This window comes from Rana temporaria, chromosome 6, assembly GCF_905171775.1.
Source record: "Rana temporaria chromosome 6, aRanTem1.1, whole genome shotgun sequence".
Taxonomy (NCBI): Eukaryota; Metazoa; Chordata; class Amphibia; order Anura; family Ranidae; genus Rana; species Rana temporaria.
This window is the reverse complement of record NC_053494.1, coordinates 171,344,098-171,371,013: the sequence shown is the minus strand read 5'-3', so window position 1 is coordinate 171,371,013 and position 26,916 is coordinate 171,344,098. Positions and strand designations below refer to the sequence as shown.

Below are 26,916 nucleotides of genomic sequence, written 5' to 3'. Positions count from 1 at the left end.
CAATGATGCGTGCTAGTATGGTCGCTTTATGGTAAATCGAAACGTCTGGTACACCCACTCCACCTTTGTTTTTTGGTAAAGACAGTGTCTCAAAACGAATTCTTGACAGGGCTGAATTCCAGATAAACCTAGAAAATAGTCGGTGAATCTTACGAAAAACGCTGCCGGAAGATGGATTGGGATTGTTTGAAACAGGTATAGAAGACGAGGGAGTATATCCATCTTAAGGGTATTAATTCTACCAAACCACGAGAGACATTTAAATTTGTATGATGTCAAAGTCATTTGGATTTTATTGAGCATTGGGAGAAAATTTAGAGAGTATAGTTGTCCTGCTGACGCTGGGATACTAATCCCTAAGTATCGAATCGATTCCATACACGTCTTAAATGGGAAGTCCTTCGATATTCGCTTAATTTTGGCTTGCGGAACAGATATATTGAGAAGTTCTGATTTGTTATAGTTAACTTTAAAAATTACTAACTTCGCTAAATCTCTGGAACCCATGCCAATCTGTAGGAGGGCAGCTCGTAAAAACTTCCAACTAACCCGGTCAAACGCCTTTTCGGCATCAATTGTTAACAGACATAGAGGAATCTCATGAACACGGGCATAGTCCGTCAGCAGGAGGGTTTTAAGCGTGTTGTCTCTCGCCTCTCGACCACTGACAAAGCCCACCTGATCTAAATGGATTAATTGAGGCAATAGTGGTTGCAGACGGCCTGCTAAAATTTTTGAGAATATTTTTACATCTACCCCAATTAAAGATAAAGGTCTGAAATTTGCGCACAACGAAAGGTCTTTATCTGGTTTCGGGATAAGTGAGATATGTGCTTCCAGCGTTTGTTTCGGGAAAGTAGATCCATTTGCTATAGAATTAAATACTCTGGTTAGAAAGGGAGCAATAAGAAGAAAAATGTTTATAAAATTTTGGCGTAAAGCCATCGGGGCCTGGGCTTTTACCTCCCGGGGTATTAACAATAGCTTTAATAACCTCTTCTTCAGTGATTACGGTTTCCAACTCTTCTACTATATTTCCCGCCAAAGTGGGTATCGGAGTATCTACTATATAGGATGTTACTTTATCTTCTTCACTATCAAATAAACTTGAGAGTTCGTTTGGAGGTATATTGTATAAAGACTGATAAAAGTCACTAAATGTATCCCTAATTAAAGAAGGTGAAGATATTATTTCCCCATTTGAACCCTGGAGCTTTGAGATAAAAGTAGGGGTCTGGTGTGGATTTAGAGAACTAGCCAACGACTTTCCACACTTATCACTAGATTTATATTGGTGTAACGCCACCTTACTTGAATATGTGCGGGCAGAAGACTCATATAGTTTACGCAAACATGACCGTGCTGAATCAACCTCTAATAGAGTTTCCGTCGTGTTTAGTCTCTTATGTTCTGTTTCTAGGGTTCTAAGTTTTTGAAACGCCTTTGTAATATCTGCTGACCGCTTCTTTTTCATTCGGGTACCTAATTGAATAAAAGACCCTCTCAATACTGCTTTCATAGCTTCCCATTGAATGGGAAGTGACGTAGAATCTAGGGCGTGGTCTGACAAGAAATTTGAGATAGTTTCCGCTATATAGTTAGAGCACTCTGTATTCTCTATTAATGCATCATTTAAACGCCATGTCCATTCTCTAAGTGGAACCGAGGGGATAATAAATTCCAAAAAAAGAGGTGCATGATCTGACCAAACCATTGTACCGATATCGCATGTTGGTGACCAATCCAAGCAGTTATGGTCAACAAAAAAGTAGTCAATTCGACTATAGGATTGGTGAACCGTTGAGAAGTATGTGTAATCTCTTGATTTAGGGTGTAATATCCTCCAAACATCTATCAAGTGATAATCATAGAGAATACGCTTCAAGGTCTTCAACCTAGACACTGAAACTGCTTTTCTTACTGAGGAGGTATCTATTTGCGGGTCCATTGAAAGATTAAAATCTCCCCCCAGAATAAGTCTCCCCTCCATGAAGCCAGATAGTATTTCCAAATATCTCATTGCTATTTGGCTTTGGTTTGTATTCGGCAGGTATATGTTTGCCACCGTAAATTTAATTCCCCACAGGAAAAACTTAACAAAAACGTACCTTCCCTGGGGGTCTACCATATCATCAATTAATTCAATAGGCAAGGTCTTATGGAACGCGATAGAGACTCCTTTAGTCTTCTGTTCTGGATTAGTGCTATGGAACCACCGATTAAAATGTCCACTGGGGCAGGTGGGGAAAGAGTCAGTCTGAAAATGGGTTTCTTGAAGAAAGAGCAAATTAACTTTATGTTTATGCATTTGATATATAATTTGCCCTCTCTTAGATGCTATGTTTAAGCCCCTAACATTGTAAGAGCATATCTTTAGCACTGGTTGGGACACCATTGTAGTAGCCATGCTGGAGAGAGAGATAGAAGAAGAGAAAGGGAGAAAAAAAAGGGGGGGGAGGGTGGGCGTCTCTAATGCCTCGTTTCCACTGAGCGGATCGGTTCGGTACGGTTCAGTTCGGTACGCTTTTTTGGGTGTTTCCATTATGAAAGCGTGCCATAAAAGCGAACCGTACCGGACCATTCTGGGTCCTGCTTCAGATGTGGGGCCATAGAGAATGGAACGGTTCCATTAGGGCGGACCTACAAATACATCTCACTGATTGGTGGACGTGCTAGGCTTTTTTTCTAAACCTTGCATGGTCCCGGATGGTCCGATTTGCAGTGGAAATGCTCTGCAGAATAGACCGGTCTCATTCTAACCGTTCCATTCTTTCTGACCCGAACCGATCCGTGCAGTGGAAACAAGGCATTAGAGACCCTAATGTACTAACTTATGCAGTACACTGTGTGATATTTCACACTTTAGGCACAAACTGTGCCTAGCCTATATAGGGGGTGAACAACAATACTAAACACACAAACAACAACAACGACAGAAAAAAAAAAGGGGGGGGTGGGGAAAAATAAGAAACACACCCCAACCTCCCAACTTTTGGAGATGGCAATGAGGGACACCCATTAGCAAAAAAATGTGGGCATAGGACACACCCCCTGCCATGCCTCAAACGAGAATTATACAAAAAAAAATTATTAGTTGAACCCACTACCACTGCTATTCCTTTATATTAGATTTTGAAATTCACAAATGCAGAAATTTAGAAAAAATGGATGAAAGGTTTAGTTCTGGGAAACATGAATTTTATATACAACTATATAGATCAGACCAAAATGAGGGACAAATGAAGAGGAAAGAGGGACATTGCTCCAAATCAGGGACAGTCCCTCGAAATCAGGGACAGTTGGGAGCTATGGCGTAATCTACAAAGATCTCCGGAAGTGTAGGACCAGACTGTGCTGTATGGAAAGAGTGTCTGAATCACAGGACTGAGGGAATTGAATTGCAGTTCCTTACATACAGCATATTTCAATTGTTTATTTTTTTCTAGGGTTCAAGTTCAATACACAGACAGAGACATTATCAGTCACATTCACAAACATCTCTAAAAAAGAAACAGAGAAGCCTATAGAATCCCTTTAAGCCAATTCCAAAGCGGAATTCCTTTGTGTAATTACAATGAGATGGTTCATGATAAGTTCAGTTCTATAAGGAATAGGGATGTATCGCCTTTGGAGAGCAAGGTTTACATTAAAGGGAAGAAGTAAACACATGGGGATAATAGTACTGCACATTTTACCTTGTGTGTTGTATCGATCTTGCCGCGGATTGTGTGTTCCTACACTCCCAATACAGACAAATCAATTTACTTGTCAGCTTGCTAATTACATTGCAGTAAGTACAGTAAAACCGTGGAGTGTCTATCACTCAAACAGTCTTTTAGAAAAATAATCATCTCTACAGTAGAAAATGTTCCCAATTGAAGAAGTCAAGCTTAAAGGAAAAACTCTACTTGTATGGAAAAGGTATTTTAAAGCCATTTTGTAATGAAATGTTAGTAATTATCTGTTGCAAACTGGCAAAAAAAAAAACACAAATGCCGTTTTCTTCTAACCATGCCAATTAGGGGGTTTGCATAGTTTGTATTCAGACTTATTTTGTCATGATTATTATTTTATCTTACAAAGTGACACCTGTCCATACTTGTGATACCTTCAATACACAATAAGCAGCCGGTTTACATCCATGAGTGAGTATGACTTCCCCAAGAGTGCATTTATAAAAAAAAGCAGCCAAGGTCACTTCCTAGGCCTTGCCTGGACTCCAGTGATGGCGGAGAAGGTCCGCACACCAGAAATGATGCAAGTAGAGGCAAACACCATCACAACATTGTGCCATTACTCTGCATTAGGGATGAGCTCCAGCGTGTTCGCATCGTACACGTGCAGAGTCTGCCAGGAAGTCTGCACGACGCTGCGCTAACCACAGCCAGGGAGACATTTTCCGATGCTCAGCTGCAAAGATCAGGAAATGTCTCCCTGGCTGCGATTAGCGCAGCGCCGTGCAGACTTCCTGGTGGGCTTTGCACGTGTACGATGCGAATACGCTGGAGCTCATCCCCACTGTGCATCAACCGCTTGAGGACCGCCGCACGGCGATATACGTCGACAAAATGGCACGGCTGGGCACAAGGGCGTAATGTACGTCCCCTTTAAGATCCCAGCCGTGGGTCGCGAGCGCTCGCGACTCGGTCCTCTTCTCCGTGACCGTCCCCGCGGGAACAGCAAAGCGATACCACTATATAAGTTAACATACGAAGCTAGAGGATGCCCAAAAAAGTTCTCCAAAATATGGACCTCCTGGGTTAACTCAGAGTACCATACCACCTGCCCCCTAGGGTACAGCTCTTAATAGGGATACTATGGTTCCAGAACTGCCAGTGCCTAGGCTCTGACTAGGGTAGATTGTGCTATGTGATGATATTTTCTGTATGCGGATTCACAATATTTACCTGTACTGCTCGAGTATTGTATTGCACTTTGACTGAAGCGATGTTCGCTAGGATAATACACCTGTGTAGTGTTTGTTATGTTTTTATAAACAAAAAAAAAAAGTTAATCTTTAACCACTTCCATACAGGGCACTTACGCACCTTCCTGCCCAAGCCAATTTTCAGCTTTCAGCACTGTCGCACTTTGAATGACAATTGCGCGGTCGTGCTACACTGTACCCAAACAAAATTGGCGTCCTTTTTTACCCACAAATAGAGCTTTCTTTTGGTGGTATTTGATCACCTCTGCGATTTTTTTTTATTGCGCAACAACTAAAAAAAAGACTGAAAATTTTGAAAAAAAATTGTTTTTATTTTTTTCTGTTAATTTTTTTGTAAATACGTTTTTCTCTTTCAATTACGGGCACTGATATGGTGGCACTGATGGACATCGATGAGGTAGTACTGACAGGCACAGATGAGGTGGCACTGATTGGTGGCGCTGGTATGCAGCACTGATGGGCACTCATAGGCGGCACTGATGGGCACACATAGGCGGCACTGATGGGCACACATAGGCGGCACTGATGGGCACTCTTGGGCGGCACTGGGCACACATAGGTGGCACTGATGGGCACACATAGGCGGCACTGATGGGCACTCTTGGGCGGCACTGGGCACTCATAGGCGGCACAGATGGGCACTCATGGGCGGCACTTATGGGTGGCACTGATGGATACTTATGGGTGGCACAGATGGGCACTGATAGGTGGGCACTGGGCATGGATGGGCACTGTGGGGTGGCACTGGACACTGGGGTGGCACTGATGGACACTGTGGGGCAGCACAGGTGATTTACCCAGGTTGCCAGTCAGTGCCCATTTGTGGGCACTGATTGGCATCTTTTTTTTTTTAATGCTTTATTTTTTTTTTTACTTTATTTTTTTAGGCTTTTTTTGAGGCTCTTTACTGAGATCGGAGATGCAGGGTGTCAGACTGACACCCCGCATCACCGATCGCCGCGTTGCGCGCCCCCACGGGCGCGCGCGGCATGAAATCCTGCAGGACGTTCGTGAACGTCCTGTCAGGATTTCACAACCACTTCCCGGACGTAAATCGGCTATAGGCCGGGCGGGAAGTGGTTAACCACTTCCGGACCGCCTCCTGCACATATACGTCGGCAGAATGGCACGGCTGGGCACAAGCACGTATATATACGTCCTGTACTTGTACCCAGCCGTGGGTCGCGGGCGCGCTCCCACGACCCGGTCCGAAGCTCCGGGACCGGGACCGCAGGTCCCGCGGACCCGATCGCTGCTCGAGTGCGGCGATCGGTCCCCGGAGCTGAAGAACGGGGAGAGCCGTGTGTAAACACGGCTTCCCCGTGCTTCACTGTGGCGGCGTATCGATCGCGTCATCCCCTTTATAGGGGAGACACGATCGATGACGTCACACCTACAGCCACACCCCCCTACAGTTGTAAACACTCACACAGTGAACCCTAACTCCTACAGCGCCCCCTGTGGTTAACTCCCAAACTGCAACTGTCATTTTCACAATAAAGAATGCAATTTAAATGCATTTTTTGCTCTGAAAATGACAATGGTCCCAAAAATGTGTCAAAATTGTCCGAAGTGTCCGCCATAATGTCGCAGTCACAAAAAAAAATCGCTGATCGCCGCCATTAGTAGTAAAAAAAATTAAAAAAATAAAAATGCAATAAAACTATCCCCTATTTTGTAAACGCTATAAATTTTGCGCAAACCAACAGATAAACGATTATTGCGATTGTTTTAACCAAAAATAAGTAGAATATGTATCGGCCTAAACTGAGGGAAAAAAAATTATATATGTTTTTGGGGGATATTTATTATAGCAAAAAGTAAAAAATATTGCATTTTTTTCAAAATTGTCGCTCTATTTTTGTTTATAGCGCAAAAACTAAAAACCGCAGATGTGATCAAATACCACCAAAAGAAAGCTCTATTTGTGGGGAAAAAAGGACGCCAATTTTGTTTGGGAGCCACGTCGCACGACCGCGCAATTGTCTGTTAAAGCGACGCAGTCCCGAACTGTAAAAACACCTTGGGTCTTTAGCCAGCATATTGGTCCGGGGCTTAAGTGGTTAAAAAAAAAGGAAGCGACAAGCTGCACTTAGCTCATCTTCACCTCTCCAAGATGCCAGCGGGGGATCTCGGCTCCCCTCTCTGTGCAGAGCTCCGGCAGGCTAAGGAAGTGATAAGCTGCACTCAGCTTATCTTCATCTCTCCAAGATGTCACCGGGGAATCTCAGCCCCCCCTCCAGCGGGTCACAGGCACTATAAGAAGGTATGTGGCACTACATCTCAGCATGCAGCAGTTTTGCATTGTGATTCCAACATTCTACAAGCACTTTCACACAGGGGATTCATGACAGGCAGGGACGGAGAGAGACAGCACATGGCATGATAAGACCTACCTCGAAAATAAGCCCTACTGTGTCTTAATATAAGAACCGGGCTTATGTTTGGGGAAACACGGTAGCAGGCAGAGCATTTGCTACCACACAGAGAGCTTTCCATGCAGCTGGAAGATGGTTTTTTTTATTACAATAGCACTCCCACATTTGTGATGCAACAGAGAATGGAGGGCAACACAATAGCTGCTGTGACCTGGAACAGGAAGTTGTCTTGTCCCTTTGGTGATTAGGGACAGGCTAGCTGTAGTAAATTATGAACACAGGATAAGCTGCTACACAACAATCTTCAGCAACAACATGCAAGGCCATCATTACAAGGTAAGGCAAACACCAGTACATGAAATCTAACTACACTAATAATTAAAACAATAAAAACCATAGCTCCCAACTGTCCTCGGGTTTGAGGGACTGTCCCTAATTAGGAACAAAGTCACTCTTTCCTCCTTATTTGTCACCCATTTTGGTCTGATCTATATAGTTGTATATAAAATGCACTACTTATCAAAAAGTGTTTTCCAGCGCTAAACCTTTCGTCCAATTTCTAAATTGCTCCATTTGTAAATTCCAGAAGCCAATATAAAAGGAATTGTAGTGGTTCTGGGTTTAACCAATATTTTATTTTTACAATTCTCCTTTAAGGGGGTGTGGCAAGGGGCGTGTCTCATGTCTACATACTTTTGGTAATAGGTGTTTCTTATTCCCATTTCAGAAAGCTGGGATGTAAAAACAATAAAAAGTGTAAACAAAAGGGAAAAAACAAGAGCAACCTCCGTAGTGTAGTAAACAAGGTGAACAATATTTCTTAATAATTAAAAACACACTCACAAAAAGGGACCTTGTGCAAACTGGTAAAAGTCAAAGCTGCTGCCTCTGGAGCCCGGAGCTGCTGTGGAATTCCCTTACTTTGGCTGTGAGCAGGGGGAGAAGAGCACAGGCAGGAGGGAGCCGCTGCTACGGAGAGACAACCCGACCAGGGATGGAAGCCGGAAGCCCGGATGGAGAGAATGCCTGACACCATGACACAATAAAAAGTGTACAGCGCCTTTAAGGAAAGAGAACCCTGTGAGGTCCTGCAGGCTCTACACGGTGGCTTGCATTTTATGGGCAGCCTGTGACGTGAGTAAGCGAGTGCTTTATAGTGGACAGAGATATCCATTTTCTCCTATCAATGAGCCCACTAAATATATTTTAACCCTTTACTGTGCATCCCAGTTATTCCACCTAACATATTGTGCTCAGTGAACATTGGCCCTTTACTGTGCAACAGCCATTCCAGATTTCCAGCTTACTGTTGGCTTTCCAATCACTGCCCAATAACTATTTATTGTGAACTTCCTAATCAATGTTACCTTAACCCATTACCATGCAACCCCCATCCAATGCACATTAGCCAATTACTGTACAACAACTATTCAATATAGAATAGGCCTTTGTAACACTGGCAGACCTGTTGTTGGCACTTGGCAGTAACTTGTCAGCAATAAGATCGCTAAAAACATTCACCTACCTGCTCCTACTGCCAAAATGCTGTAGAATCTTGCTCAAAGATTCCTGTCCCAAAGCGACACCTTCCTGGTTCGGCTTGCAAGAGAGGGATCCATTAGGACCTCTATGCGTTCACTCTTTCTTAGCGAATCATGTCACAAGTTAGCAGTGACACAATTGCTAGTGGGACATGGCCTCATTGTGCCAACCCCATTTAATGTGCATTAATCCTTTACTGTGCAACCCCCAATGACAATACATTAACCAGTTATTGTATCATTTACATACATTATACATAGACGCTTAAATGTCAAATTTACATTCACTTCACATTAAACCTTTTCCAGCCACTTTCCATTAACAGTATGTTAAACTTTTACTGTTGCGCTTTACATTCACTTGTTAGCATAAGCTATGTTCCAGCCAAAAGATTCTGATGGGTAAATATTAGACAGCTTTGCCTATTAGATTAGTGATAGGGCAGTCTGGGGCTGTAAAATATCTCATGTTCGCATATAAGAAGGGTTCAGTCTTCCTTTACAACTTGCTCTTTACATCCCTTTAATTTATTTCCTGTGCAGTAAAATGTTATACTTCATTAAAGAAAAATTCCTTGGTAAAATATATTCCAACAGCAGATGGTAAAAGATTGAATCCGTTGTGATCTACCTAGCAAGTGTTGGGTGATTAACTTCCTAAAGAGACAAAACATTATATATATATATATATATTATATATATATTATATATATATATATATATATATATATATATATATATATATATATATATATATATATATATATATATATATATATATATATATACATACACATACATACATACACACTATACTGAAAATGTCACATTATGAGTTGCTCTCGGGAAACCTGTGTAAAGCCATATAATAAAGGAAACTGGTTTTGTATTTTAATTGCTTTTATGTGAAGCATGAGAAGCACAGCAATTGACTTTTCCTCTATGAAATACACAGTTCATGCGAGGAACATTCCACAAGACGGTGAGCAAGTGCAGAGAACAATTGGTAGTTACGAAGATACAAAGCCGAGGGGACTTTATTTAAAAAGTATGAAAAACAAAGGCAATCGGTTACCCGTAACAACCAAACACAAATGAGTTTTAGAAATCGAATTATACTAAATTGATAAAAGTTGACTTCTGATATGATCACCATGGTGACAACACATAATCTGTGTTTACATAGCTATTAAATAATGCCAATTGACCAGCAGGGGCCTAGGAACAGGGGTTGAAGCGGGCACACCTGTGATGGCCTCTTCCTTCACTATATAGAGATAATACAGTTATGCAAATTGCGTCAGTGAGATGGGACAGCAGTGCTGTCTGCAGACGATTGATAACAGAGCAAGGCGTAGAGCGCAGATATGTTTCTCAATGCATCCTTTATGCTATTTGTGAAGTCACAGGACCTAGTGCGACTGAACTGGCCTTGTCCTTCCCAGTGCAGCTCTTCTATGAATCATCTTCAGATAACACATCTCTGCTGGTGCAATCTGCATAACAGAGTTTAATCTCTTAATGGTAAAAGGGTAAAGAAAGGCAGCAGGGAAGCTGTGTATTAACTTAGCAGAGGGGAGAGGATGCAAGTAATGCATGTGGGACAAGTTTAGGCTTTATTGACTGGCGTTCCATAAAACAACTTCACAGAACCATTAAAAAAAAAAAAGGAAATGCACGGTCAGGAAAAAAAAAAAAAAGGTTTGCCTCTTTGATACAAACCTCCAATATCATCTAATACTGAGAGTAAATCTCTTATTCAGTATGACTATCTGATGTCCCCAACCTGAATTCTAGACCATATGCACAAGGTGTCCCCTTACCAAAAGGCAATAACCTGCTTCTTGATAAGGCTCCATTCACACTTGTACTCTTCCAATGTTGCACAACGTTAAATGGGTTGTGAAGGTAAAAGTTTTTTCACCTTAATGCAGTCTACATTAAGGTAAAAAAACATCCGAGTATTAGCGCCCCCCCCCCCCGTTTACTTACCTGACCCCTCGAAAGTCCAGCGCCGTGAATGTGCAGGCTTCTCGGCCATCTTCCCAGCTCATTCATTGGTTGATTGACGGCAGTGCAAGCCAATGGCTGCGCTGCTTTCAATCACATCTAATGATGCGGCGCGCTGGCGGGCGAGGTCGAGTGATACAGTGAGCGGCTATGGCCACCGGCTGTATCACAGGAGCACGCCCGCAAGAACTCAACACCATGTGAGCTCACTCGCATTAAGGTGTTGAGTTCTTGCTGTGGGGAGCCGAGACAGCTGCCGAGGGACCCCAGAAGACCAGGTTCGGGGCCACTCAGGGCAAAACGAGCTGCACAGTGGAGGCAAGTATAACATGTTTGTTATTTAAGATCTTTAGTGATCCTTTAAAGTTCAACTTTGGTACAACTTTGACTCATCTTTGATGGGTGGGACTTGGATGTGACGTGTTGTCCCTTCGGACCCACCGTTGCATGTAAAACATTCAGGCACGACTTTCATGCAACTTTTCATGGCCCTCATGTTGCATGAAAGTCAAACCAAAGTACTACATGAACTACTTTGAAGATGCTACGACTTTAAACTGCATATATATGAATGATTATCATTGGGAAAACATGGGGTATGACTTGTCAAGCGACTTTGATGTCCAAAGTCATCTGACAAGTCGCAAAAGTGTGAATGGGGTTGTAAAGGTTTTATCATTGGAAAGGGTCCCAGTGGGTGAAAACGGCTTATGTCCAAAGTCAGTAAATTCAAGGACGTAATCCCACATAGGTTTCAAAATAGTATTTTCTGGAAAAGGTTGGTAATAGCATCTTGCCGTACCTATTCTTATGCCGCGTACACACGACCGGAAATTCCGACAAGAAAACCGTTGATTTTTTTCCGACTGAATTTTGTCTCAAACTTGTTTTGCATACACACGATCACACCAAATTCCAACCGTCAAGAATGCAGTGACGTACAACACTACAACGAGACGGGAAAAAGTTCAACGCTTCCAAGCATGCGTCGACTTGATTCCGAGCATGCGTAGGATTTTCCTCCACAGGAATTACACACAGAGGACCGGTATTTCCAACAAGAACTTTTCCAGTCTGAAAATTTGAGAACCAGCTCTAAAATTTTTGTTGGCGGAAATTTGGACAGAAAAATTCCATTGGAGCCTACACACAGTTGGAATTTCCGACCAAAAGCTCACATGGGACTTTTCTTGTCGGAATTTGCGATCATGTGTATGCGGCATTAGGCAGCATTTTTTGAATTTCAGAATACATAACAGGTTTCCTTTGATGGACTTTTTGAATGAAAATAATAATCGGCTGTGCCGTGGTGAATCTAAAGATCTCATGAGACATTGCAAGATTCTGACAACCACAAGCATAACTATCAAAGATAGAGGCATAATGGGATTTGTCATTTCACTACAGAGTGCCAAAGTTTCCCTCTCCGTGCTACTGGGACACATGGGATCCACTGTGACCCCAGACAAAAACAGAAGAATCTCTCCAAGCACTGACATCAGGCTACCGGTGACTCCACAACTGTTGGGTGCAGGCATGCTCAGCCCAATGAAGTGTAGAAAGCTATACACCGATTCTTAGCCCAATTCGAAAACGTAAGGAAACCGCTTCAGCTTTCCTTCTTCAGAAGCCACGCCCCTGTAACACATTTCACCTGACACCGGGCAGGGGTGGGTGAAACATTTTAGAGTGGCTCGGCTTCTGAAGGAGACAAGCTGAAGCCGTCTTCTTACATATGCTAACTGGGCTGAATATTGGTGTGCGACTTTCCACGCTTTCTGTCAGTTCACATGGGATCTAATGTTGGGGTCAAAGTATTTTGCATATTCAGAAAATAAAAGATTTTAAAAGGTTTATTTTTGGGCAACTAGATCTTATTGCATCTTATAATTAAATAAAACAATAAGTGTTTCAAATGTAATGAAAATAAAAGCATATTATGTAAATTGTTCATAAAAGCACAATGGTGTTTGTGGACGGACAAACAATCTAATTTGCTATTTCCGACCACAGCTCAGTGACAGAGTATTATGACTGCTGCCAAGATATTATTAGCTGTGCATTACATTAATACATTTGTCCATGTAACTGTAATATGCACAAAATGATTAAAAAAAAAAATAGATGCTTTAGCTGATGCAGCTGATATATTTCTCCAGAAAGTACAATAAATACAGAGGTGGCAGCAAGCACAATTGAGACCTTGTCCATACCTTGAGGGTGCAAGTTTCAGCTAGGATCTATGATTTGACTTTGCATCTAATGAGCTACTAATGTAGAATATTAGTTATTGAATTCATAGAGTTGGTAAGCTGAGCTGTGTATTGGATATCATTGAGAAAGGTAGGCAGGCGGGAGGGAGGGGGGGGGGGGGCGGCTGGCTTCTGGTTGCATGCAGCTCTTTAATATCTGAACACTTGACTTATGTGGTTGTGTAATCATATTACAAAAAAATACACCTAAAACAGTAGAGTCTTTAAAGAAAACTAGCCATGATTGGGCTTATGCAAGAACCCACATTTTATGTCTTTATGCGAGTAGAGGTGAATATAAATGAATATGAGTTTCTATGTCGGTGCTTTGTTTGTGGTATAGGTTCTGAACCTAGGCTGCTGCCTATCCGATCACAATAGCCCGATTGTTCAACAAAGTAAGGACTGCTTAGTGTGTCAATAGGAGTGCCTAGGACAAAACATACATCTCAGCTGAAATTAATTTAATAAACTTTGTTAGACCCCCTTTAACACTGTGGTGGTTTGCTGGCGCTATTGCGCTAAAAATAGCACCTGCAAACCGACCCTAAACAGCGGCTGCTGTTTCTTCAGTGTGAAAGCCTGAGGGCTTTCACACTGGAGCGGTGCACTAGCAGGACCGCGCCAAAAGTCCTGCTAGCTGCATCTTTGGAGCGGTGAGAGGAGCGGTGGGTTTACCGCTCCTTCCCATTGAAAGGAATGGGAAACCGCGGCTATACTGCCGGAAATGCGCCTCAGCAATTCAGATGGTATAGCGCTGCTAAAAATAGCAGCGCTATACCGCCACCGCTCCTCCCGCCCCAGTGTGAAAGGGGGCCTTAGGAACAATGGAACAGATACAGCCAACACAATTAGGTAGAGCCAGTCGACCATTTGCATGCTGTTGGATCTGATCGGCAGGCTGAATGTACCCAAGTTGATCAATCCAGCCTGCCTGAATTTACATGTGATTAGGTTAGTGTCTGCTATAGTAAAATTCACGGTCTTCTACCAGCAGGGGTGGCTTCCCCAGGAGAATAAAGTGGCTCAGCGCGAAGGATTGCAGGAAAGTAATTTGCTCAATTCCCCCATCAACACAGACAGTGTTGATGGGGGAATTGAGCTAAATTTGTTCCTGGAACTTGTGGTTGCAGGACAGAAATGTGCTCTGTCTATGGCCAGCATAAAGCTCTCTATACAATTTAATCTTAAATGTATCATCAACCATTGTCAAAGCCCTGAAAACAAACTAAGTGCCGGTTTTTCTTAGGGTCACTGAGCTCAGTGGCTCCTGATCTTTTGCTACATTCACTAACACTGGCCTCCTGAAACAGATTTAATGTGTTACCTAACCCAGGACCCTGCATTCACTATATCTGGTCTCCCACAGTATACAGAACATTGAAATGCAATAGTTTTAGTAAATATAAAAGGCTAAATACCTGTTCTCATCAGCAGTATATAGCAGTCTTGTGGCTTCTATCAGTGTCTGGTTAAAGCTTGTAGGAGTTTTCATTCTATTCCGATTGTCCTTTGAGGCTGCAGGGCCCCTGGCCCTCTGTCTGAACAGTGCTGATTGGCCCTGTGCTGATCACATGCACTCTCCCAAGAAAAAAAATAACTCTCTAGCAACACACACCAAACAGAGCATGTGCAGCTTGCCCCAAGACTCTGTTCTATCAGGAGATGGTTTGGGGACTGGAGGAAGGGGAAGATCAGAAAAGACAAGCTCACACAGCATCTTTACACAGTGCAGAGGATTAACCTCATAGGTTCCACAATGGGTATAGCAAGCATGCTTTACTGCATATACAGACTGATTTTTCGGTTGTGGGTTTAGTAACACTTTAAAGTGGAGTTCCACCCATAAATATAACATTACATCAGTAGTTTTAAAAAAATGTCATTAGTCCTTTACGAAAAAAAAAAAAAACAATTTTTTAGATGCCTTTAAAGTGTTGTTGCTAGGCAGAATAGTTAATCTTCCCACTTCCTGTACCTAGGTGCTTAATGCTTCCTAACCTACACCGCACAGACTCCTGGGAATGTAGTAGGTGTAACTTTCCAGGAGTCTGTGCACTCCCCAGTCTCAAAGAATCATGTGACTTGGACAGCACAGGTGCTGAAACCTGATCTGACACTGCTTGTGCAGCACTGAGCATGTGCGAGATTTGCAAGGCTGAAATCCAGGAAGTCATACAGTCTGGCTTCATGATGCCCACACTTAAGATGGCCCCAGTCAATTTCTATTTTATAAAGTGTCAAAATGCTGTAACAACCTAACAAAACGGACCTTAGTTTACAGACTAACTTTACTAGAATACATTAAGCTTGTGTATTACAGGGGTATTTATATTTAAAAATGTTAAATTGTGGCCGGAACTCCGCTTTAAGAAATACATCACAGTGCATCTACTCCATTTAAGCACATTTAACATTGTAACACTATGATGAAGGGGTATTTGGTCCTGAAACATGTTGGTTTTTATTCTGCAATGAATCAATATTATCATTAATCTACTTTGGATTCTTGGATGATTGCTTGGCATGCTCACTGGATTATATGTCTAAAGAAGGGGGCGCTCCTTTCCCCCAAACTGTGTTAGCTGTATCTACTGTTACTGATCCTTTTTTATATAAAACAAATTTAAAGCGAGATTGGAAGTTTGTACTAGGTGTCCTCCTAAATACACAACCAGCAGTCAGCATTAAATGAATGTGAGGGTAAATAATGCAAAATGGGGACACAAACAGCAATAAAAACATGGCGGAGGTTCTGTACTCTATCCAAAGCAAAACGGTTTGGCTGGCATTTCCACACTATTATAAAATCTTCATGTTCCTATAAGAGGATTTGTTGCGAATCAGGAGGTGGCAATAAAAAAAAAAAATTATATAAAATTGAAAATAGCTCTCGCTCTGCTTCCTGCCATTATTAGAACGCGGCTTCCCAACAGTCTGCTCATGAATATGATAAAAGCAGAAACTCATGTTAATCATACGCGTAGGCAAAACAGGTGGTTTAAATATTTATAGCAACAGTTAATGCGTATTAAACGAATGTTCTTCCTTTCTGGAAAATTGGAGATCGGGCTACCTTAGCTTTGCTACATACATGCCTATTGTAGCAGCAGCTCTATGGTAAAAAGTAAATATATTCAATATGCAGAGAAAACTTGTGATAACGTCTCCGCAGCTGATCAAGACTTGCCTGCAATTTCATACACTAAGCATGGATAACATAGGATTACAGTTGTTACATATGTGACAGCCACTAGATAAAACTCTAGCCTTCTTAAACTTTGTTGTTATTAATATCCAGATTAGCACAGCTGCAATCTGTGCACTAGTAGTAAAACCTGTGTCTAGCCAGAAAAATCACTATAGTTTTAGAGCAAATAAAAAAATACTTTTTCTGCATTGCTAAGATGCAATGTACAGGCATACCCCGCTTTAAGTACACTCACTTTACATACACTCGCGAGTAAGGACATACCCACGAGTGTATGTAAAATGCCTTACAAGTACTGTACAGACATTTTGCAGCCGCAGTAGAAGGAGCTGAAGCTCCGAAAGCATAGCCCGCCTTGTTCCAGTGTGCACCTGATACCCCCACTACAGCCCCTGAGACCTCAACTACAGCTCCCAACACCCCCACTACAGCCCCTGACCCCCCACTACACCCTAGAAGTGAAAAAAAGTATTGTTTCACTTTAAGTACATTTTCGTTTTACATACATGCTCTGTCCCCACTGTGTACTTAAAAGTGGGGTATGCCTGTACTACACAATTTCTCAAGATGGTACAGGCTGCAATTTGGGGCCAAATATTTATGGCGAAAGACAAAACCAAGCCACAATCTGTGATACTTCCATCCATAAACAAATTAAAATAAATTAACGTTTACAGAATTTACTATGACAAATAAAAAGGGATACTGCACAATACTTTGATTATTCTGGAGATAACCGCTTATCACAACAACATTTATATCTACAGGTAGAAAATAAAAAATAAGAACACAGGTTTCTATATGCAACACTTGTACTTTGCTGCTTATTTTTTTATATTTCTATAGAGAAAATACATTTACAGAGCGGCTTCCCAAATAACATTAAAGTCAATATAAAGAGTTGCGACAGATAATCAAACTACAAGCAGGCAAGAAAAAGAAAAACCACAAATTTTGATGAATGAATTTTTTTTGTTAAAGCAGCTATTGTTTTAAAAGTACCTGAGCTTGACTTCGTTTCCCCAATCTAAAGCCTGAAGTTCAACTTTTTATATTATATTAATTGATACAGATCTATGAACCAGGCTGGTTTTCAAGAACTGAAGCCTATTGGCATACAAGTTTTGGAACCCAAAGTAATAGCACTGTGTAACCAAACAGAATTATTTCTTATTTTAGGGCCCAGTGGGTTGTTGCTGTATAGAGCCATAGAGAAGTGAGGGTTTGAAAACGAAACTAGAAGCTCCCAGTACTGTGGTCCAAAGGAAACAGACAACCAGGAAGTATCCAGAACAGAGCAGAATTACAGCAACATCAGAGCAAAAACGAACAATGAGGACATGAAACCAAGACTGCAGTAAGGTAAAGGAAGCTTTTTAGCTAAAAAAAAAAAAATGTTCCTTTAGTGACCCTTTAAGTGATTTGGTAACTGGTCGCAGGCCACAATGACATGAAATAGTTCAGAGGATTTTAATTTTTTTTTATTTTGAATAGCATATTGAAGATTTTAAGCAACAATCAGGATCATAATTTTTCGTAGGACCAATCTCTGTTGGATGTTTACCCCAGTGTCGGGACAAGATCATCCAGTGCCCAGGGCAAAGACGGCAAATTGTGCCCCCCCATCATTATGTGCAAGCTTGGGCTAACAGAAGTAGTGATGCCACCGACACTACTCCTATCAGCTTCATAGTAGAAGGAACTTGCAGTGTCTCCATCCCAACAATACACGCTGCACCTGGGGCAGCCTACCCTTCTGCCCACCCCCTGTTCTGATCCTGGTTTACCCAAAGCTCCCAACTGTCCCTAATTTGGAGCAATGTCCCTCTGTCCCTCATTCTCCTCATTTGTCCCTCATTTTGGTCTGATCTCTATAGATCTATATAAAATGCACTTTTTATCGATCAAAGCACTTGTGGGTTTAATTAATAATTTTTTGGGATATTTTTTCTTTAAGAGGGTGTGGCAGGGTATGTGTCCTATGCCTACATACCTTATGCTAATAGGTGTCCCTCATTACCATCCCAAAAAGTTTGGAAGTATGCACGTGTGGCTTTTTCTGTGGGTTAGCTGCGCTTTACCAAAGACTTTTATTATATCTTGCAGGTGTAATGTATTTTCAGAAAGCGCAGCAAAACTTCTGCATTTAGAAGTTTTGGTGCATTTTCAGAAAGAGCAGCAAACCTGTAGGATAGAATAGAAGTCCATGGCTCAGTGAAGGTAACCCGCAGGAAAGTGGCAAGTACACTGCTCTGCATCTGCCGATAAGTGTGAATGCAGCCTAATAATTCTATTTTAAAATAGCTCATATATGGCCATTGCAAAACTATGATGCTCAATACATAACATGCCCATTGCTAAACTGTTACGTTTAATCACTTGACCTCCAGAAGATTTACCCCCCTTCATGACAAGCCATTTTTTTTGCAATACGACACTATGTTACTTTAACTGACAATTGCGCGGTCGTGCGACGTTGTACCCAAGTAAAATTTATGTCCTTTTTTTCCCACTAATAGAGCTTTTTAATGGTATTGCATCGCCTCTGCGTTTTTAATTCTTTGCGCTATAAACAAAAAAAGGCCGACAAAATTTGTAAGAATATATCATTTTAAAAAAATTGGAAAAATAAAATTTCTTCATAAATTTAGACCAATATGTATTTTGGTAAAAAAGAATCCCAATAAGTGTATTGATTGGTTTGTGCAATAATCATATCTACAAACTATGGGATATATATATATATATATATATATATATATATATATATATATATATATAGATATATATATATATATATATATATATAGATATAGATATATATATTAGGGCTGTGCGTTAAACGCGATATTAACGGCGTTAACGCAAACCCATGTTAACGCCGTCAATATTTTTATCGCGCGATTAACGCAGGAGCCCTCGGGGTGGACATGCAGAGTGTGCAGCGGCGCGGCGCGGCTTACCTTCTCGCTGGATTCACAGGCAAGTTACTCACCTTGTCCCTGGATCCAGCGATGCCACCCCGCTGTGTGATCGAGCGGGTCCTCCTTGCTTGGCGGGTCCTCCTTGCTCGGCGGGTCCTCCTCGCTCGGCGGGTCCTCCTCGCTCGGCGGGTCCTCCTCGCTCGATTCACAGTGCCTGTGTGCCGCCGAGCTCCGTTCCCTGCGACGTTACGGCGCACGGGAGCGGAGAACGGCGCCAAATTTAAAAAAGTAAACAAACACAATACACACAGTATACTGTAATCTTATAGATTACAGTACTGTATGTAAAAAATACACACCCCCCTTGTCCCTAGTGGTCTGCCCAGTGCCCTACATGTTCTTTTATAAAATAAAAACTATTCTTTCTGCCTGAAAAACTGTAGATTGTCCAAAAGTGTCCCTTTATGTCAAAAATGGTTTTAGATCAGCTAGAAAACAGCGATAATAAATTATAATCACTTGCAGAATTGTGCGATATTTGTGGGGAAATTCGCCATAAATTAGAGCGATTAATCGTGAGTTAACTATGACATTAATGCGATTAAAAATTTTAATCGTTTGACAGCACTAATATATATATATATATATATATATATATATATATTTTTTACTAGTCAATCAGCGATTTATAGCAGGACATTCTGACACTGACACTTTTTGGGGACCAGTGACTAAAAAATATGCACTGTCCCTGTACTAATAAAGCTGTCTGGGAAGGGGTTAACATCAGGGGCGATAAAAGAGTTCAAGTGGAGTTCCACCCATAAATATAACATTACATCAGTAGTTTTAAAAAAATGTCATTAGTCCTACGATTTTTTTTTTTTTTAGATGCCTTCAAAGTGTTGTTGCTAGGCAGAATAGTTAATCTTCCCACTTCCTGCACCTAGGTGCTTAATGCTTCCTAACCTACACCGCACAGACTCCTGGGAATGTAGTGGGTGTAACTTTCCAGGAGTCTGTGCACTCCCTAGTCTCAAAGAATCATGTGACTTGGACAGCACAGGTGCTGAAACCTGATCTGACACTGCTTGTGCAGCACTGAGCATGTGCAAGATTTGCAAGGCTGAAATCCAGGAAGTCATACAGTCTGGCTTCATGATGCACACACTTAAGATGGCCCCAGTCAATTTCTATTTTATAAAGTGTCTAAATGTCTAAATGCTGTAACAACCTAACAAAACGGACCTTAGTTTACAGACTAACTTTACTAGAATACATTAAGCTTGTGTATTACAGGGGTATTTATATTTAAAAAGTGAAATTGTGGCCGGAACTCCGCTTTAACTGTGCCAAACCTGTGTTTTACTAAACTGTGGGAGGTGCTTTTACTAGGGGGAAGAGATTAAATTGGTTCCCTGCTTTGCTTTTACAAATTTCATCTCTTTCCTCCTGTCAGAACACCGTTCTGCCTCTCTGCTTGATGATTGGCGGGTGCCGGTGAATATCGAGTATGCAGTACCTGCCCCCCGACTTCTGCTGTGTGTGATCACAGCGGGAGCCAGGAAACTGTGGTGCACATGCATACCTCCCAACTTTCTGAGATGGAAATGAGGGACACCCATCAGCAAAAGTATGCAGGCATAGGACACACCCCTTGCCACGCCCCCTTAAAAGGAGAATTTTACAAAATAATACAATTGTTTAAACCCACAACTGCTTTTTTACCACTACTATTTCTTTTATATTGGCTTTTGGAGTTTACAAATGCAGCAATTTAGAAATCAGATGAAAGGTTTAGCGCTGGAAAGCACTTTTTGATAGCTAAAAAGTGCATTTTATATACATCTGTATAGATCAGACCAAAATGAGGGACAAATGAGGAGGAATGAGGGACAGAGGGACATTGCTCTAAATCAGGGACAGTCCCTCAAAATCAGGGACAGTTGGGAGGTATGCACATGCATGCCCCCTGTCCAGAAGAGCCGGACTATGTATGTACACGCATTATCCAGTGGAGAGGTGCTGCCCTGTAGCATATAGTTGCTGGCGCTCTAACGCATGCGGCGATACCTCACATGTGTGGTTTGAACGGTGTTTACATATGTGGGCGGGACTTACGTGTGTGTTCGCTTCTGAGCACGAGCTACCGGGATAGGGGCGTTTAAATTTTATTTTTTTATTATTTTATTTTTTATTTTACTCAATTTCTTTTATTTTTACACTTTTTATTACTTTTTTTTATCACTTTTATTCCTATTGCAAGGAATGTAAACATCCCTTGTAATAGGGATGGTTGGTGACAGGTACTCTATATGGAGAGATGCGCATCTCTCCTCCAGGCTGGAAAGCATTAGATCGTGAAAAAAAATTCAAAGATCTAATGCTTTCAGCCGTGATTGCGGCTGTGTTTACACTACGGTACCCGGGCGTAACGTCATAACATCGCGCCCGGGCCTCCGACGATCATAGAAATGACTGGTGACCATCTGGTCACCAGTCATCTCTAAGCTTTCCATCCAACGCCGGTGGATCGTTTCTCCGGCTCTCTGATGGCAAGGGAGAGCCTGGAGAAGCACCGGATGGCGGCGGGAGGGGGGTACGTCCCCTCCTGCCACCTATAAGAGCGATCAAGCGGCAGAACTGCCGCTATGATCATTCTTATGGTACACAGGATCTCGGCTGAAGAGATGGATATCTAAATGATGCCTGTAGCTGCAGGCATCTTGCAGATATCCCCACTGAAAGTCCAGGACGTCATATGACGTCCTTGGGCGGGAAGTGGTTAATCAATTTGCTAAATTGTGTTACTACTGGTAATCCATTGTATTTCTGCCTAATTACCAACCCTACTGGGTGAAAATATATTAAGATTGCCTTTACTACCTTGCTTGGTCCCCGTTTTCTTTGATGCAGCACTACTATTGGGTACAAAGTATTACTTTCGGTGAATTCTTGTGATATTGTATGTTTTTCTCAACAGAAGCTAAGCTTTTGGGTTGAGGTTGAGAGTAGTAGAGAGTGTAGCACTACACTAGAAACAACGGTCTAATACAGACAATATATATTATATATATATATATTTTTTAATAGTCATGTGATCACCAAGACACTAGCTCTGCGCAATTCATAATCAAGGATTGAGTTGAGGGATTGGAAAATGATCACATGACTAAGCTACAGAAGATCCAAAGAAAGTTATTCAGGATCATTCAAATTATGTAAATGCTATTTTTTACTATCCATATGTCAAAGCATGAACAAATGGGTTTAGTATCAATTTAAGTCATAATGAGTAGGAAGAGTGCCCAACATTGGAGCAAAGACTCAAAATTTGTGCACATGATCCTGAAAATGAGACACACTAGGAAAACATAAACAATACCTTTCACAGGGACTAAAGTTTGTCAAACGGGGTTAGCACTTCCACCTATTAGCAATAGGGTTGTTGGTTCGAATCCCAACCAAGACACTACCTGCCTGGAGTTTGCATGTTCTCCCTGTGTCTGCGTGGGTTTCCTCCAGGTACTTTGGTTTCCTCCTACACTCCAAAGACAAGCTAGTAAGTTAATTGAATCTGGTCTAAATTGGCCCTAAGGATGGTTAAGAATGTGAGTTAGGGACCTTAGACTGTAAGCTCCTTAAGGGCAGGGACTGAGGTTAATGTACATTATATATGTGTAAAGCGCTGCGTAAATGGACGACAAGTACCAATAATAAAAAATAAAAATACATGCCACGACGTCCATCTCTTTTTACAATGTAGACAATTTTCTGTCCCATATGACCACATTGGTCAAAGTACAGAATTATATATATTTTAGATGACGACCCTAAAGGCATTTGAGGTATTTAAATTCTAGTTTAGGATATGATAGCTGTGTTGCGATGTGTATAAATTATCAAGCTGAATAAAATCATCAGGTTTGACTCTTATCTTCCGCTGCAGGCATCTGATCTAGCAGTGTGTCATAAATCCTTACAGAAATGGCATGTCATCTGAAAATAAAATGCCATCAATGAAAGGTATAAACTGTTCTGTAACAAATCATGAACGCGTTAACTCAGAATGTCATACCTACATGTAAATCAATGTAATGACACAAAGGTGATAATTGGGCAAAATTAGTATTTTTCAATCAACATGGATGATATTTAGGTTGCATAATTCTAATAATGACACATTTAGTAGTTTGAATTAAAAAGCATAATTTGAATTGTTAAATTTGATATCAGTTTCCAAGAGATTATATATATATATATATATATATATATATATATATATATATATACACACACACACACACACACACACACACATTATATATATATATATATATATATATATATATATATATATATATATATATATATATATATATATATATATATATATATATATATATATATATATATATAATGTGTGTGTGTGTGTGTGAAAATAAACATACATACACACCACACAGTATACATAGAGTATATATCATATTCACAAGCAGGGCTTTTTTTCAGCGGGAACGCGGGGGGACGCAGTTCTGGCACCTCCCGGACTGACTGTATGTAATGGCAAGGGGTGCTGGAGTGTACTTCAGGGTATTGATGCTCATTGCTGGGGATCTATTTTTGCTGGGGGAGTCTATTGTTGCTGAGGAGATCTATTGTTGATGGTGGGGGACCTATTGTTGCTGGGGGGTCTTATGTTGCTGGGGGGTCAGTTGTTGCTGAAAGAGACCTACTGTTGGGGAAAGGGGTCTATTATTGATGGCTGCCAGAGAGTCTATTAATGTTGGCTGTGCGGAGATATGCTGCCGGGAGTCTATTGTTGCTGGGGGGGGGGGGATTTTGTTGAGGGTGGTCCATTGTTGTTAGGGGGACCTATTGTTGCTGGCTGCAGGGGATTTATTTTACTTCTTTTCTTAATATCATTACCAAATTCCATACATATAACTTAGCACTACAAATATATACTTGGTTCTAGATTGCCTAAAAGGGGCAGTACTGGGAGGTGGGTAGAGGGCGGAGAAAAGGGGTGACCCGGAAAGGGGGAGTTCCTGTACCTATTGTCTGAGAAAAAAAGCACTGTTCACAAGTAAACTATATACATATATACACAGTGGTATGTAAACCAAGCTAGCTGCCAATACATCATCCGTTCAGATTCCAGAAGTCACTTTTCCATTCTGTGATGAACAACTGACTGTGTGATACCATTTTTTTCCGCCTTTTGATTTATATAAAGAAAGCTGTGCATGAATTATACCTTGCTCTAATGCATGGCAATGTTGGTTTCACAGATAAGACTGAAATGTACTACAGCAAAAATATCCGTTTTAGAAGGAATAAATAACGTTACCATACATATAAAAATCAAAATCACATAACATTACAATAGAACAAAACAACACAATGTTCCATGTCCAAGTAATCATTTTATAACCTTGTGATACATTTGGCTGTCAAACAGCCCACATTTTACATCTGCTTCACAATAATACAATGATCTACTAGCAAATACAAATATATTTCATGTGTTATCAGTCAAGCAATCAGGGATGTCTGATGAATGTAATATAATACAAATACATTTTGCTCTTTTGATTCCCCAAGGAGAAAAGCACTCTAGAAATATAAATTAATAATAATAAATAAGCAGGTATAAAATATAATAAATTAGGTAAGCTAAAAGACGTTGGGCAGACGTGGCTCAGAAATGGAATCTACTTACCATGTTGTATATGTCTCTTTGTCATAGTCACAGTAGCAGTAAGAACATGTTGATTATCCGTTTCCCTTGTGGTCGCAGCTCCATATTTATCTGCAAAAAGAATAAAAAATATTTTTTAGAAAAAATGTCCTACCGAAGAATGAGAACTATGTAGTAATCCAAAGAAACTAATCGCAATTCAGGTTTCATTTCAAATGACCATGTGGGCATCCTGTAAAATAAGCAGATTCGCCAGTTCAGTGGGCAACAAGTTACATATTCACTTGCTTAAAGAGATACCAGTACCCCTACTATATCTGGGTGTGTACGATTGTGTGTTCTTCATGTTTTGGTCCTACCCCATACTTTGGCCCTCCTGCCAGATGCCGTGTCACTACTGTGTTTTGTAGTGATGCAAGGGTCTTGTTATAGTTATGTATATGTTATTTGCATCAAAAATCACCCAAAAACATGTATTTCTCATTTAAGAGCATGTGGGTGGAGCCATGAAAATAATTGCTTTATCTGGGCCAACTCACAACTGCTGGTGCAATACTGCCCAATCTTATACAGTGAGCTGTGCTACATACAAGCGACTCTGGAACCAACCCAAAAACATAAAAGGAAACATTTGCAACAAGCAAAATATCATTAACTTCATTGGCACCTGTTCACATCTGAGCGTTTTGCCACCTGAAGCAAAATGCCTGAAAAAATGCCCTAAGCTCAAAAAAGAACATGAGCTTCTTTGGGGCAGATTACAGGCATTTTTCTGCCTTTTACATTAGTGACCTGAACAAAATAGCGCGACTTTGAAACTCTCAAATGTGAATGCATCACCATCACTGCTCTGGATATACTGTTAGTTTTCTTGTTGGTCAGTTTTATAAGTAGCCCCGCCCCTCCCCTCCCCCTTGCAAAAAAAAACAAAAACAAAGCTAGGGCTTCCGTCTGAGGTGCCTAGGCGAGGGTGACACCATCCTTCTTCCAGAAATATTCCCATAAATGTAGAGTATACGAAAACTTGCTGAGAAGACACATCTAGCAGTGCTTGGCAGTATCTTCTCATAAGATTTGGAGTACTCATCATTTCCTAGGATTTCATTAGCTGGAGGATGAAGTTACCACCTCTCCTATGGAAACTGTATGAGAGGCAAGTATAACATTTATCTGTTTTCCCTTATTATAAATATTTATTTCTTAAGGGGGGCTGCACTGAAAAAGTGGACCTTGCTTTAGTTGAAGCCATTATCTACTGGCAATAGGCATGCTGGCTTGCTGTTCTAATAATTATCTGAAAACTATTTAAAAAATACACTTGCGTAACCGTGTTCCAAATTCTGTACATGTACGATATTCTCAAAATTCAATTTTTTTCCTGAATTACTCTATGCTGCATTAAACAGACTGCATCATGTGCCCATGTTTCACAACACAGTCCTGTTCAGCTCCATATCCCCCTCATGCAAAAGTGGAGAGAGTTGCAAGGTTCAATCAACACATGCTGGAATTTATTTTCTATATGCCCTCTGTGTACAAAATCTAAGCCGACCCAAGTCACGCAACAGTCTTGCTGAAATAAAGTGGTTTACGAAAGGCATATAGGCTAGGCCTGTGATGGCGAACCTTGGCACCCCAGATGTTTTGGAACTACATTTCCCATGATGCTCATGCACGCTGCAGTGTAGTGGAGCATCATGGGAAATGTAGTTCCAAAACATCTGGGGTGCCAATGTTCGCCATCACTGGGCTAGGCTATTCACTTTGCAAGGTAATTTTCCCCTAGCTTAGTGAATGGCTAAAAATCCACTTTGCCAAGAACACCCAATCACGTGCAAGGAAAATAAAAACACATAGCTGGATTCAGGGAGAGTTAGGCCGGCGTTTCAGTAGATACGCCGACCCAACTCGGAATCTGCGCCGTCCTAAGTTTAAGTGTATTCTCAAA

At 41.2% G+C, this 26,916-nt stretch overlaps 1 protein-coding gene across 1 annotated transcript in view; it reads right to left on the bottom strand.

Annotated features, from left to right (window-relative positions):
- B3GALT1 (beta-1,3-galactosyltransferase 1) overlaps positions 1 to 26,916 on the bottom strand; it is a 360,749-nt gene that overhangs the window by 70,797 nt on the left and 263,036 nt on the right. Inside the window, exon 3 of the mRNA XM_040357811.1 lies at positions 24,990 to 25,079. The gene's annotated coding sequence lies outside the window, so the exon portion shown is untranslated. The remainder of the gene's footprint in view (positions 1 to 24,989; positions 25,080 to 26,916) is intronic.